This window comes from Nasonia vitripennis (assembly GCF_009193385.2).
Source record: "Nasonia vitripennis strain AsymCx chromosome 1 unlocalized genomic scaffold, Nvit_psr_1.1 chr1_random0003, whole genome shotgun sequence".
Taxonomy (NCBI): domain Eukaryota; kingdom Metazoa; phylum Arthropoda; class Insecta; order Hymenoptera; family Pteromalidae; genus Nasonia; species Nasonia vitripennis.
This window is the reverse complement of record NW_022279589.1, coordinates 600,972-614,693: the sequence shown is the minus strand read 5'-3', so window position 1 is coordinate 614,693 and position 13,722 is coordinate 600,972. Positions and strand designations below refer to the sequence as shown.

At 35.6% G+C, this 13,722-nt stretch overlaps 2 protein-coding genes across 25 annotated transcripts in view; one reads left to right on the top strand and one right to left on the bottom strand.

Moving 5' to 3' along the window:
• Positions 1–13,722, top strand: part of LOC100115682 (sodium/potassium/calcium exchanger Nckx30C) — a 570,283-nt gene that overhangs the window by 331,821 nt on the left and 224,740 nt on the right. The window lies entirely within an intron of this gene.
• The window catches only part of LOC116417614 (histone-lysine N-methyltransferase KMT5B-like), a 144,680-nt gene that overhangs the window by 129,893 nt on the left and 1,065 nt on the right, over positions 1–13,722 (bottom strand). The gene's annotated exons all lie outside the window — the stretch shown is intronic.

Sequence of the window (13,722 nt, the reverse complement as noted above, 5' to 3'; positions counted from 1 at the left end):
CTTTATTCATCTTTTCCATTGTCTTCCGAAAACTCAACGGTCTATAAGAGGGATTTGTGCTGTCCTCTTCTTTCGATTTCTTGATGAGAACCAGTCTTGTTCTTTACCATTGCGGGATAAATACGCCTTGCACCAGACACTGATGATTGTATATTTCCATGAGTAAATCAGGCCGCTGTGTGGCAACAGCATTGAGTATTTTCAAAGAAATAACATCCAGTCCAAGTGTCTTACTGCTTTTCAGGAATAAAGTTGCCTTGATAAGTTCGCCCTCGTTAAAAAGGGGGATCTCGTCAGGCGGCTCGTCTATCTTGTCATTTTTCCATTCGCCACGGGATCCATTTTACTGGTCCTCGTTGATGTTAAAGAGAATATACTGCTGGTCACTAGCTGTATATTTCTCCGTAACGTGCCAATCCTTTTTTTATGCAGTGTCATTTCGCTCGCAAAAGTTATATCCAGTATGGATTTCCCAAAACCTGGTCTTCGAAAAGTAGTAGCGTTACCCTTGTTTGCTACTATCAAATTTAATCTAGCTGTCATCTCGTTAGCCCTCGCATTAAAGTCGCCTCCGATCATCAGTTCTCCTGTTGTGTTTCTAATGGCGTTCTTCAGCGCCCCTAGCCTCGTTGTGAAATGGGCCGCTGTTAGGTTTGGTGACAGGTATACGCTGAAGTGAGTAATGCGACCTACCTTTACCGTCACGTAAGCGTCTCTGGTTTCAGCCGCCGCGATTCCCCGCTTAGGCACCCAAACAGCAGCGGTTTTTGCGTCGTAGAACACCCAGCAAGGTATGCCTCGGTCCGTATACTGCTCACTTATCAGGAGGATATCCACTTTCTGCTCCGTCACAAATTGCGCTCCGGTGCCTGCAGTATGCGCCGTCTTATCTTCAGGCAACATAGCGTCTCTGCATAAGAAACACTTTATTCCATGCGTTCGCACAGTGCATTTCACGGCCTTGTGCACGACCACGCCACACTCTCAGCAGTTGACGCTCTTGTCAGAGCCTCTGAATCGCTCTTTAACATGCCCGTACCCGAGGCATATACGGGGTGGGCCATTTTAATCAAACCAGTCTAATAACTCCTAAATTAAGCGATGAACAGAAAAATTGTTCAGATGAAAGTTGTCCAGGATCAAGGGGGACATCTTTTTGTGCAATTAGTTTTGACCTTGAACTCAAATTTCAAGGTCATTTGAAGGTCAAATTTTTTTTAAAAATAGGAACCCCTATTTTTGATAGCAGAATCGGAAAGAACAGGAAATTTTACGTCCGAAACGTCCGAAAGTCAACATCCTCTAAAAGCTCTGGCAGTCGATCTCTGAGTAATGCCAAATAGCTATTCTGGTTAACATTTTGACCGAAAAAATATGGCCCAATCAGGTAACTATTAATGATCCCACACCACACCATTAAACTCTCATCGGTTTTGATGGTCAATAGCCCTGTACCAGTGGGGATTTACAGTTGACCAGTAGTGACTATTGTGCCTATTTAATTGACCATCACTGCGAAATATAGCCTCGTCAGAAAACATAACAAATCTGAAAAAATCTGGATCATTTTGTAAAACTCCTAAAGCCCACTGGCAAAAGTTAATACGCATTAGAAAATGGCGTGGCCTCAGCTCATAAACTAATCTTATGTGGTAATCGTGATAGTGGAGATTATTGAGAATTCTCAATGCTGTTCTTCGTGGTATACCGATTTCTCTTTCAATTTGTCGACTACTAATTTGTGGATTGAGATGAACAGCTGCTAAGGCGACTATAACATTAGGATCATTTTCGTTGTATTCGTGGTGTCTGCGTTGACGACGAAGATGTCCATCACGAGCTCTTCGAAGTAATCTGAGTAATATGTCGTGAGTAGGACGCCTTCTTAGAGGAAAGCGTTCAGCGTAGAGTCGCACCGCGGCTCTGGCATTGTTTTGGGTTTCGCCTAAGATCATTATCATATCAACAATTTCATTGGATTCATAATCGCCCATGTTGAAAATTTTGTTTATAATAAGAAAAACTATTTTATTTACATTCACTCTTTATTGAAATTGAAACTAAACCAAAATAAGAAAATGACAACAAAAAAAGGAGGAATTTTCAAACTGTATAATTTTTAATTCAAATTTGTAACTTCTTATTTTCTTACGTTAAAACATTGTGATTTAAATTGAAGACAGCGTGAGAACAATCGTTACAATTCATATTAGATTAAAGAAATTCAACTTAAAAAAAAAACATCTAAACTGGAAGTGATGCACTTTGGCAAATACAATTATTAAACATTTTTTTAATATTACAAAAGCAAAATGCTGTTTAATATTTTATCTTAAATAATGTATTTTTTAACATCCTACCTTTATTGTTTAACCATTTTTTACGCTTTTGAAACTTTAAACTTTTACTTGACTCTGCTTCGACCGTGAATGAATTGACAACATTGATTTTTAACGTTCCATTTCCCACTCCCATTAAGAACTCAGATATTTAAAATTATCATGTTTACTTCAAAATTTACTTTTGACCACTAAAAATTTGTTAACGAATGTTAAACAAGCATCCTAGTGAGAGGCAAGAGGACTCACAGTAAACAAGCACCCCAGTGAGAGGCACGGGGACTCACGTTAAAAAAGCACCCCAAAGGGAACATAATCCTAATACGTCCACGTCGTTGTTCCTGGCTAGCGCTGAAATTAGGGAATTATTTTGTTTTCGAGGTAAATATTTTCATGGTCATTGTCACATTGGGTTTGAATATTCATCATAAAAGTACATTAACTACGATTATTCTATCAGAAAATGCGATTAAATAGCAATTACAGTATTTCTTAACATTTGACCTTGAAATAACCTTGTGAAGGTTATGAAAAAAATTCTGAAATACCGTTTCGGGCGTAAAATTTCCTGTTCTTTCCGAATCTGCTATCAAAAATAGGGGTTCCTATTTTAAAAAAAAATTTGACCTTCAAATGACCTTGAAATTTGAGTTCAAGGCCAAAACTAATTGCACAAAAAGATGTCCCTCTTGATCCTGGACAACTTTCATCTGAACAATTTTTCTGTTCATCGCTTAATTTAGGAGTTATTAGACTGGTTTGATTAAAATGGCCAACCTGTATAACACCGCGTCTTCCTCCTTTCTCATTAGGCCATCAATATCTCGGATCTCCAGCGTAGTTTTGGAAATCTTGTCCTTGGCCGTGCCTGTTTGTCCTATTGCAGATTTATTAGCCTCTTGAAGTGACTTTATTTCGCCGTTGCTCTTTTCTACGACCACCAGGACGCCGCCACCTTTTGTCTTGCGGACGATACGGCGGGAGCCAAAGACGGTTCAGGTTACTTTGGCACGCAGCTATAGGTCTTGAGAAAAGATCGTTCGATCGCATTCATATCCTGGATCTTTCTTTGGTAGCTGACGGGACGCACCTCATAGCAAACACGGCGGTCTGGTTGACGCCAATATGAAATTAAAAAAAATGCTGTTATTAATATCTCGTCACTGGGGTATCCAAGGAACTTAAAATTTTGCATAAGCCTTTTTTATGCATATGTACCCTACATTGTCCCAAAAAACATGAATTTCCGAGAAGCAAAAATCTTGATGGTTTCTCAGATTTCTTAGTTGCAGAAAACTCATCAGCTTTTTTTTCAAATTCGTAAAACTATTCGATTTTTCTTTAAACATTATGTAACGTAGTGAGGTCAATTATTTTTTGTGTACGTGTTGCCTATCAATTCAGAATATTATAGAACTGAATTTCATTAAAATGAGCTTGTTCAAAGCTGAGATATTCAACGACAAAAACAGCCATTTTGCTATATTTAGAGCCTCATACAGCCCACAAATATTAAGTTATGGAACTAGGATTTTCACTTTAATAAACTTTAACTCTTGTTAACAATTGATGGAGGCGTCATTCACCTAGAAATATTTTATAAGCTTTTTTTTCATTCCAAAATTATATTCTTTTAACCAACTTTTTGAGCTAGCACCTAGTCTGGGGCAATAAAGAGCTGAAATGGATCCGTAGGCAAAAACTTTAGGGCTCAGGTCGGGACAGTCACTCAGGTCAAAATTTCCACGATCATGCTCTCCACTATTTCCATGGGATTATAAGTTATGAATCATCCTATATATTGTTGACAAATATTAGTTAAATAAAAAATTGTTTACAAATATTCTTTAAAATCAGCTTTTTTGATAAAAAAAAACATATATTTGCGGAAATAAATAAAAAAATATTATACCTATAAAAACTCAACTTATGATATTAGATACAAATAATAATATTGAAAAATATGAAGTCAGCGACAAAAAAGTACTTAAATTTACTGTCTTGTTTACTACGCTGAGAAAATGACTGTATTTTATTTATTTTAAACTAAGTAAAAATATTTTTTTACTTAGTTTAAAATAAATAAAATACAAGAACTAAAAATCTTAGTTTGTCTTGTTGACAAGAGCGGAGTTTGGAAAAAGAGTGAGTATTAGTCATAAATTTTTTATAGGGTAGAGCCGAAAACGCATCCCAACCCTTCTTAAAATACGCAATTGAATTCGATTGAAATCGATTAAAATTGAATCGAATTTAATCGTTTTAAATCCATTCAATCGACCAGCCAAATTTAGTCGATTAAATTCCTATTGATTCAAATCGTTTTTAATTACAATCGGTTTTAATAAAAAAAATGAGTATTAAATTTAATATATGTTTATCGATGTTTATGTAGTAATTATTTTAATACAGTTAAATTGTAATTTTTTCACTAATTCTAATCGATTTTAAAATCTCTAATCGTTACTAAATCGTCTATCGATCTTAATACTAGTTTTATGAATAGCTTCGAATATATTTTAAGCCACTTTAATAACCAAAACAATTACTATTCTTGTTATATAATTTAAATGTTTTTTGTCAATATATTTTAATCGATTTGAAAATCACTATTTATTACTAAATAGTTTATCGATCCCAATACTAGTTTTCTGAATGGCTCTGAATATAGTTTAATAGACTTTAATAACCAAAACCACCACTATACTTGCAATATCATTTAATTGTTATTTTATCAGTATATATAAATCTGTTCGAATGGTACTTTATTACGTATAATAAAAATAATAATTATTTTTCTAATATGATTTGTTCGTAATTTTATCAATAAATTTAAATTAATTTATAAAGTAATTCGTTTATATAATATTTAATCAATCTCGATACTTTTTTACGGTTTGATTCAATTATCCTTTAATCAATTAAAATAATCAAAAAAAATATCCCTGCTAAAAATATTAGATTGTTTTAATCGATGTTTTAAATTATCGGTGTGAATCGCTCAATCGCAATCTATATATCAATATAAAGATATTTTTATCGATTTTTATGTGATGATTATTTTAATGCAGTTCAATTGGGATTCTTTCAATAAATATGAATCAACTTTGTAGTCGATATTAAATTAGTTTAATTTTACAAACAATTTTGATAACATTTTAAGTGACCTTAATGATCAAAGTTTTGTAAAATCCCTTATGAAAAAAAAACTTTTATATTTCGATTAGAATCGATTACATTTATTGCAAAACTAGTCGATTTTAATCGACCCTATGTTTCTTAATATAACCGCTTGGTGTCGCTTCAAATGTTCATACTCGCAAGTGACAAGATTTCTTCTCCGTTACTATATAAGAAAGGTCAAATGCTGTACAAGGCAGAATAGATTTATTAACTACAATCGATTTGAATTGAAACTTTATTAAAATCGATTGACTTTATTCAACGACACATGAAAAAATTCATGTCAATTCAAATCGATTAACACCACAATATACACATCAGTAAAAATGATCGCATAGTTGAATACAGTACGATTGAATAATATCAAATGTTATTCTAGATATAAAAAAACATTAAAAGCGTTTTTCTAGTGAACACAGATACATTGGTTCCGATTTAAATAAGTATTGAATCGATTAAGTAAATATCCTAATACTTATGTATTCTAATCCGGTTTAATCGATATTATTTTATCGTTTTAAATCGATTTTAATGCCATCAATATATTACATACGCAGTAGCCTGAATATAATCGCTTTCAAATGTAAAACGCAGGATTAAGATATAGACTCGGAATTGATTCATTTTTTGTCTATCGATTTCAATCGCATATTTTTAGCAGGGAAATTACCTTCACTATCAGAATGATGTTGCGAAAATTATCAAATATACCATCTTTGTTGCAAAGAAAAAATCTCAAAGCTAGATTTAATAATTTGAAAAAATAGTAAGTAATTTTGAAATCATAATATTATTTACTTTGATAATTTTGCTTTTAGATCTGTTTCGATTAGATTTTCATATTTATGTGGGTATTAATCGTTAAGTAATCAATAACTTGTTTTTAGTAAGCACGCATATGAAAAAAAAATTAACACACTCCTTTTATTGAAACTTTGAATTCTGGAAATTCTTGCCAACGCTCGCCGCAGGTTCATGGAGGTATCTGGAGCCGACGCGCATGCACTGTACGCGTGTAGAGCCGCTTGTGCGGTAGCGGGGTAGAGCTGCCGCGCATGCGCTCTGTATAAGATATCATTCGTGTGGCAAATATCAAGTATATGACAGCAAAAAGCAGGGTACATATCCGTCACGCGACCGGCACGCATGTTAATATATTATGGTCACTGTGCAAACGCGATGTTATCTTGCTGGGTAACACGTGGCGGGTGCTGCCAACAATTTCTGGAATTCAAAGTTTCAATTAACGGTGTGTGTACATTAGGGTGTCCCAAAAACATGAACTTTTGAGTAGATAAAATCTTGATGCAGTCTCATATTCCAGTATAGCAAAAAGTTAGTCTGCATTTTTATGAAAACTCTTAAATTATTTTTAGGCGGCGCTCAAGCTGCTCAGAAGTTGATGAAAGTTCGTACACTTGAGCCTTTAGCTAAGCAAGTATTTTGAGGTGACGTCAATAATCACCTTCTCCTAATCCGACCCTTTCGTGATAGAAATATGTGATTGAAATCAATAGACAAAAAATGAATCAATTCCGAGTCTATATCTTAATCCTGCGTTTTACATTTGAAAGCGATTATATTCAGGCTACTGCGTATGTAATATATTGATGGCATTAAAATCGATTTAAAACGATAAAATAATATCGATTAAACCGGATTAGAATACATAAGTATTAGGATATTTACTTAATCGATTCAATACTTATTTAAATCGGAACCAATGTATCTGTGTTCACTAGAAAAACGCTTTTAATGTTTTTTTATATCTAGAATAACATTTGATATTATTCAATCGTACTGTATTCAACTATGCGATCATTTTTACTGATGTGTATATTGTGGTGTTAATCGATTTGAATTGACATGAATTTTTTCATGTGTCGTTGAATAAAGTCAATCGATTTTAATAAAGTTTCAATTCAAATCGATTGTAGTTAATAAATCTATTCTGCCTTGTACAGCATTTGACCTTTCTTATATAGTAACGGAGAAGAAATCTTGTCACTTGCGAGTATGAACATTTGAAGCGACACCAAGCGGTTATATTAAGAAACATAGGGTCGATTAAAATCGACTAGTTTTGCAATAAATGTAATCGATTCTAATCGAAATATAAAAGTTTTTTTTTCATAAGGGATTTTACAAAACTTTGATCATTAAGGTCACTTAAAATGTTATCAAAATTGTTTGTAAAATTAAACTAATTTAATATCGACTACAAAGTTGATTCATATTTATTGAAAGAATCCCAATTGAACTGCATTAAAATAATCATCACATGAAAATCGATAAAAATATCTTTATATTGATATGTAGATTGCGATTGAGACCGATTCACATCGATAATTTAAAACGTCGATTAAATCAATCTAATATTTTTAGCAGGGATATTTTTTTTGATTATTTTAATTGATTAAAGGATAATTGAATGAAACCGTAAAAAAGTATCGAGATTCATTAAATATTATATAAACGAATTACTTTATAAATTAATTTAAATTTATTGATAAAATTACGAACAAATCATATTAGAAAAATAATTATTATTTTTATTATACGTAATAAAGTACCATTCGAACAGATTTATATATACTGATAAAATAACAATTAAATGATATTGCAAGTATAGTGGTGGTTTTGGTTATTAAAGTCTATTAAACTATATTCAGAGCCATTCAGAAAACTAGTATTGGGATCGATAAACTATTTAGTAATAAATAGTGATTTTCAAATCGATTAAAATATAATGACAAAAAACATTTAAATTATATAACAAGAATAGTAATTGTTTTGGTTATTAAAGTCGCTTAAAATATATTCGAAGCTATTCATAAAACTAGTATTAAGATCGATAGACGATTTAGTAATGATTAGAGATTTTAAAATCGATTAGAATTAGTGAAAAAATTACAATTTCACTGCACTAAAATAATTACTACATAAACGTCGATAAAAATATATTAAATTTAATACTTATTTTTCGTATTGAAACCGATTGTAATTAAAAACGATTTAAATCGATTGGAATTTAATCGACTAAATTTGGCTGGTCGATTGAATGGATTTAAAACGATTAAATTCGATTCAATTTTGATCGATTTCAATCGATTTCTATCGCATATTTTTACCAGGGTAGTCTAAAGTGACATAATTTAACCTTCTACATAGGTGTGAAAAATGACCATTAGAAAAATGATTTGCAAATCCTTTAAATACCAACTCCATTAATATTTATCAGAACATCAGAGTATCAGACACCATACGTCTAGCAGGTAGCGAATTTTAGCTCTGTACGAAATGAATTAATAACAACAAAAGGGATAGGAATTTAATCGACCAAATTTGTCTGGTCGGATTTAAAACGATTAAATTCGATTAAATTTCAATCGATTTCAATCTAATTCAATCGCATATTTTTAGCAGGGTTTAATTAAAATTATCTAACATATTTACACCTTAAAAGCAATATTGCCAGTGTTTCATCTATAGACTATAAGACAACGGGACGGCATGTAAGCATTAAAAGAATAATTTTGAAGAGTACAACCATCTTATTTTTTTTATAAGATGAAAATCCTCTTTGTGTTTGAATGATTCCTCTATATACTTAGGAGGAATTTACTTGATTTTTTTATATTTATGATTCCCTGGTAGAAAATTAACCATTTTAAATGGCCGTAAAGGCAAAAACTGACGCAAAAAATTATTCTATACTTTCCTTTAAACTAAACACTCGAATGCAAGCCTGCTAGATCTCATTTTCTAATTTTAACCTCAAACTGTGATAAACACGTGTAACCCAGCTGTGTTACTCGACGAACTTTAATGGGCAGTTTGTACTTAAGAACACGGTAAGCAGATTGGATCCAAGAACTGCCTATTAATTGAAGAAAAAGCGTTACATTCTGCCGGAGAAATAGCAAAGATATCTGTCTAGTTCTTAGATTCCATTCCAAGAACTAGCCATTAAATGGGTAACCAATTCTACCAGGGTTCTGCTCATTTTTTTGCACAAGATGATTTGGATTAGTTTCAGAACATTTAGATTAGATGTTAGAAAATCATGAGATACAAAGCCGATTTTCACCTTGAAGTTATAGTGAGATTAATTCTTCTTGGAATTAGTAATGATTTTTGTCAGTGTGCTGATTTTTAACGTTTGACATTTTTAAAGCTGATTTCATTACATTCATTAGAATATTTTTTTTTTTTTTTTACATGGCCCTTGGAACTCGAAAGTTCATCGCCTTATCTACGCAAGCCTTCCACGCTGCCCTATCTTGCGTCAACCCCACCCAAGATGCACCTCTCCGATCGACACCCACCCGTCCTATTTCTACTAGATCCGCTTTTACGTTGTCCTCCCATCTACGTCTAGGTCTACCTAGAGGTCGCGTTACCATCGGCCTGCCCTTCATGACACGCGCTGCCGTACGGTCGTCTCCCATTCTCGCTACGTGCCCTGCCCATCCCAATCTGCGCGATTTTATTATTCCGTTAATATTTGGTGACGCGTACAGATTGTGTAACTCATCATTGTGTAGTCTACTCCATTCCCCGGTTTCCTCATCTTTCTTCGGCCCGTATATTTTTCGCAAGACTTTATTTTCAAATACCCTAAAACGGTTGTCCGCCTGCTTAGTGAGAGCCCACGTTTCGCACACGTACAGAACCACCGGCAGTATTATTGTCCTGTATATTCTTATTTTAACGTTTTTCGACAACAGCCTAGACTTAAGTAAATTACTCACGGCGTAGAAGCAAGCATTACCCGAATGGAGTCTCTTATTTATTTCGACATTAATCTCGTTTCTATCATTAATGGTCGTACCCAGATACCTGAATTCGCTAACCTTTTCAAAAGTAAAATTCCCAACCCTGAGATCTTCCACCCCTCTGCAGATGCCTAGCTTATCCACAATCATGTACTTTGTTTTTGATTCACTCACTTCTAACCCTGTATACTCCACCGCTTTTATGAGGATTTCCGCGTTTCTTGCTACCGTTTCCCTACAATCCCCCAGTATATCCAAATCATCTGCGTAGCCTAGTATCTACGTTGTTCCATTAAGCGTTGCGCCCATCTGGCTAACCTGCATTTTTCTAACGGCATAATCTAACGTTAAGTTGAACAGCACCGTAGAGAGCCCATCCCCTTGTTTTAAACCATCGCGTATCATGAAGGGTTCTGATACATTACCGCCGACTCGGACCTTTCCCGTGCTTCCGTTCAGACATATTTGAATTAATCTCACGAGTTTTTTCGGTACACCGAGAAGTACTAAAATTTGATACATTTTGCTTCGCTTAATAGAGTCGTACGCTTTTTTAAAATCTATAAATAGTTGGTGTATGGTTTCGCAAAATTCCCACTTTTTCTCTAACAACTGTCTTATGGCAAACATTTGATCGCTCGTCGATCTGTTGCGCCGAAATCCGCACTGATAATCTCCTACTATATCTTCCGCGAATGGAGTGAGTCTAGCTTGTATTACGTTTGACAGAACTTTGTAGCACGTTGCTAAAATTGAAATACCCCTATAGTTATTGCAGTCTGTCTTATCCTCCTTTTTAAAAATCGGTATAATGATAGATTCCTTCCAATTTTCGGGTATTGTCTCATTTTTCCAGATGGCACATGCTAGTTTATAGATTTTGAAAGTGAGCTCGACGCCCCCATATTTTAGTAACTCAGCTGGTATAGAGTCATTTCCCGCGGCTTTGTTGTTTTTTTAGTTTTTTAATCGCGGCCTCTACTTCTTGGTAGCTCGGTTCCTCCACGTGGAGTTCAGCAGTGTGAATTTCGTCCCCTAATTCTTCGCTATTTTCGTGCACGTTTAATAATTTATCGAAATAATTTTTTCACAGCGACAGTAATTCGTTGTCATTTGTTACGAGGTCCCCGTTTTCGTCCTTCATCAATTGCGCTCTACTCCTAAAACCCTTTCTGATGGCGTTAATCCCTCTGTACATTTCGCGGGGGTTATTTTCCTTACTGTTAGTTTCTATTCTCCTAATAAGATTCTTTTGATACTCCCGCTTCTTATTTCTGTAGATCGCGCTCGTCTATTTCCTTACGTTAGAATACTCTTCTACGGTCCTATCGCTTCTATTTTGTAAGCTATCTAATTTAGCCTTTTTGCGCCTTTCAAACCAGAGTTCGCACTCTTCGTCAAACCATGGTTTGCTCTTTGGCTTTTTCTTTTTACCCAGTACTTTGTTCGCGGCCTCTTTTACCGTTTTTTCGATGTCCCCCCATAAGCTATTCGGTTCGTCATTCCCCTCCGGCGATGTGTTTGCTTCTTCAAGTGCCTGAAACCTGTTATTAATTTCTATCTGGTACCTAGTTCGCTCTGTTCTATCTCATAGTTTCTCAATATCGAAGCTTTCTACCTTGTTTGCTCGCTTACTATTTTGATTCGCTACTAGTCTAGCTCTTAATTTGGCTACTACTAGGAAGTGGTCCGATTTCGCTATCTGCCCCTCTGTAAGCCCTTACGTCAAGAACATTAGTATGACGTCTTTTTTCAATGAGGAAATGATCAATTTGGTTCTGTGTGGCCCCGTCCGGCGATGTCCACGTTGGCTTGTGTATATTCTTGTGCTTAAAACACGTAGTTTTGATTATAAGATCTTTTGCCGCCGCGAAATTTATGACCCTAATACCGTTATCATTGCTGGCTTCGTGCAGGCTTTCCTTACCTATAGTAGGCCTAAACATTTCCTCCCTACCTATTTGAGCATTGAAATCGCCTAATACTATTCTTGTGTCGTAAGACGCGAAGTGGTCGATTACCTGCTCTAAAGTTTCGTAATAGAGATCCTTAGCTTCTTCTTCTTTGTCCTCCGTCGGACAGTGTACATTAATAAATACATATCTATACCATTCACCTTCGATAATGATGTACGAGAGCCTATCATTGACGGATTTGAAACTTTTAACCGAATGTATGATGCTTTTGCTTACGAGAAATCCGGTGCCTAGAGTTCCCCCACTCCCGGCCCCATACAGGTACGTGAAGTTACCCGATGCTGGTACTCCACCATCTGGCCACCGCGATTCCTGTATTGCTACCAAATCTAGATTGTACCTATCAGCTTCCTTTACGAGTTCTTTAAACGCACCTGCTCTGTATAGACTGCGAACATTCCAAGTTCCGACCCTTAAGTCCCTTTTGGTTCGGATTTGATTTTTTTGAGCCATGATGTTATGTTAAACCCGCGCGCTTCGGATCCTGTCCGATCGCAGGTGAGTCCACCGTTCTAGAGGTGATAACCCCCATACCTCTCTAGAACTAAGTATGAGAGCTTTCCGACTTTGACGAGGACAGTGTCAATTCGTCGTCAGACACACTACGGTTTCATTCTCACATCCTAACGCCCCCCTGCAAGGCAGCGCGCCTTCGCTGGCATCGTTACCGCGTAAGACCAGGTGACGAATCATTCTACACATCCCCTTTCGGGACAGTTGTCATCGCTCTCGCATCCTCCTCGGCAGCAGGATTTTGGCCCATTTTTGTAACGTGTGATGAAAGAGATAGATTGAGAGATAAGAGATAATGTGAAGTGTTTTTGTTGTTGTGGTGCTTGCGTAGTGTTTCTAGATGAATGCGTTCGACAGTGTGGGCTCATCACACCCACGCCTGTTCCTATCGGCTGTCCGCGGCTGCTTATTCAATTTATTCGCAGCTAACCTCTTTCTCAGGGGCTGTTCCTCTATCCGCAACCTAAGGACGCGCTGTGTAGTGGTGATAGGCACCCACCCGTCCGATCTGGACGACAACGTCCAAAACCCGCTTAGGGTAGCGGCATTGTAACAGCATTCATTAGCATATATTGATAAAAATACAAAAAAACTTTTATAAGCTATAAACATCAGACAATTTGTTTAAGGACTGCGTAACTTTTTAGAGGAGAAATCATAATTATATTACTAAGATACAGAATGGTGAGGATGAGTACAAAACTTATAGTTGCTAACATTCTACCTTGTAAAATAGTATATTGTGCAACTAGGGGGGAAAATTGGCTTTTTCTAGCGAGGATGATGTTTTGAGCACGAGTGGAACGCCGTAGGCGCCCTTGACTCGCACTCGTGCTCAAAACATTAGCCGAGTCTGAAAAAGCCACTCCCCCCTTGTTGCACACCGTACTTTTTATGATAAGTGCACGAATAGGCCACTTATCATGCATTTGA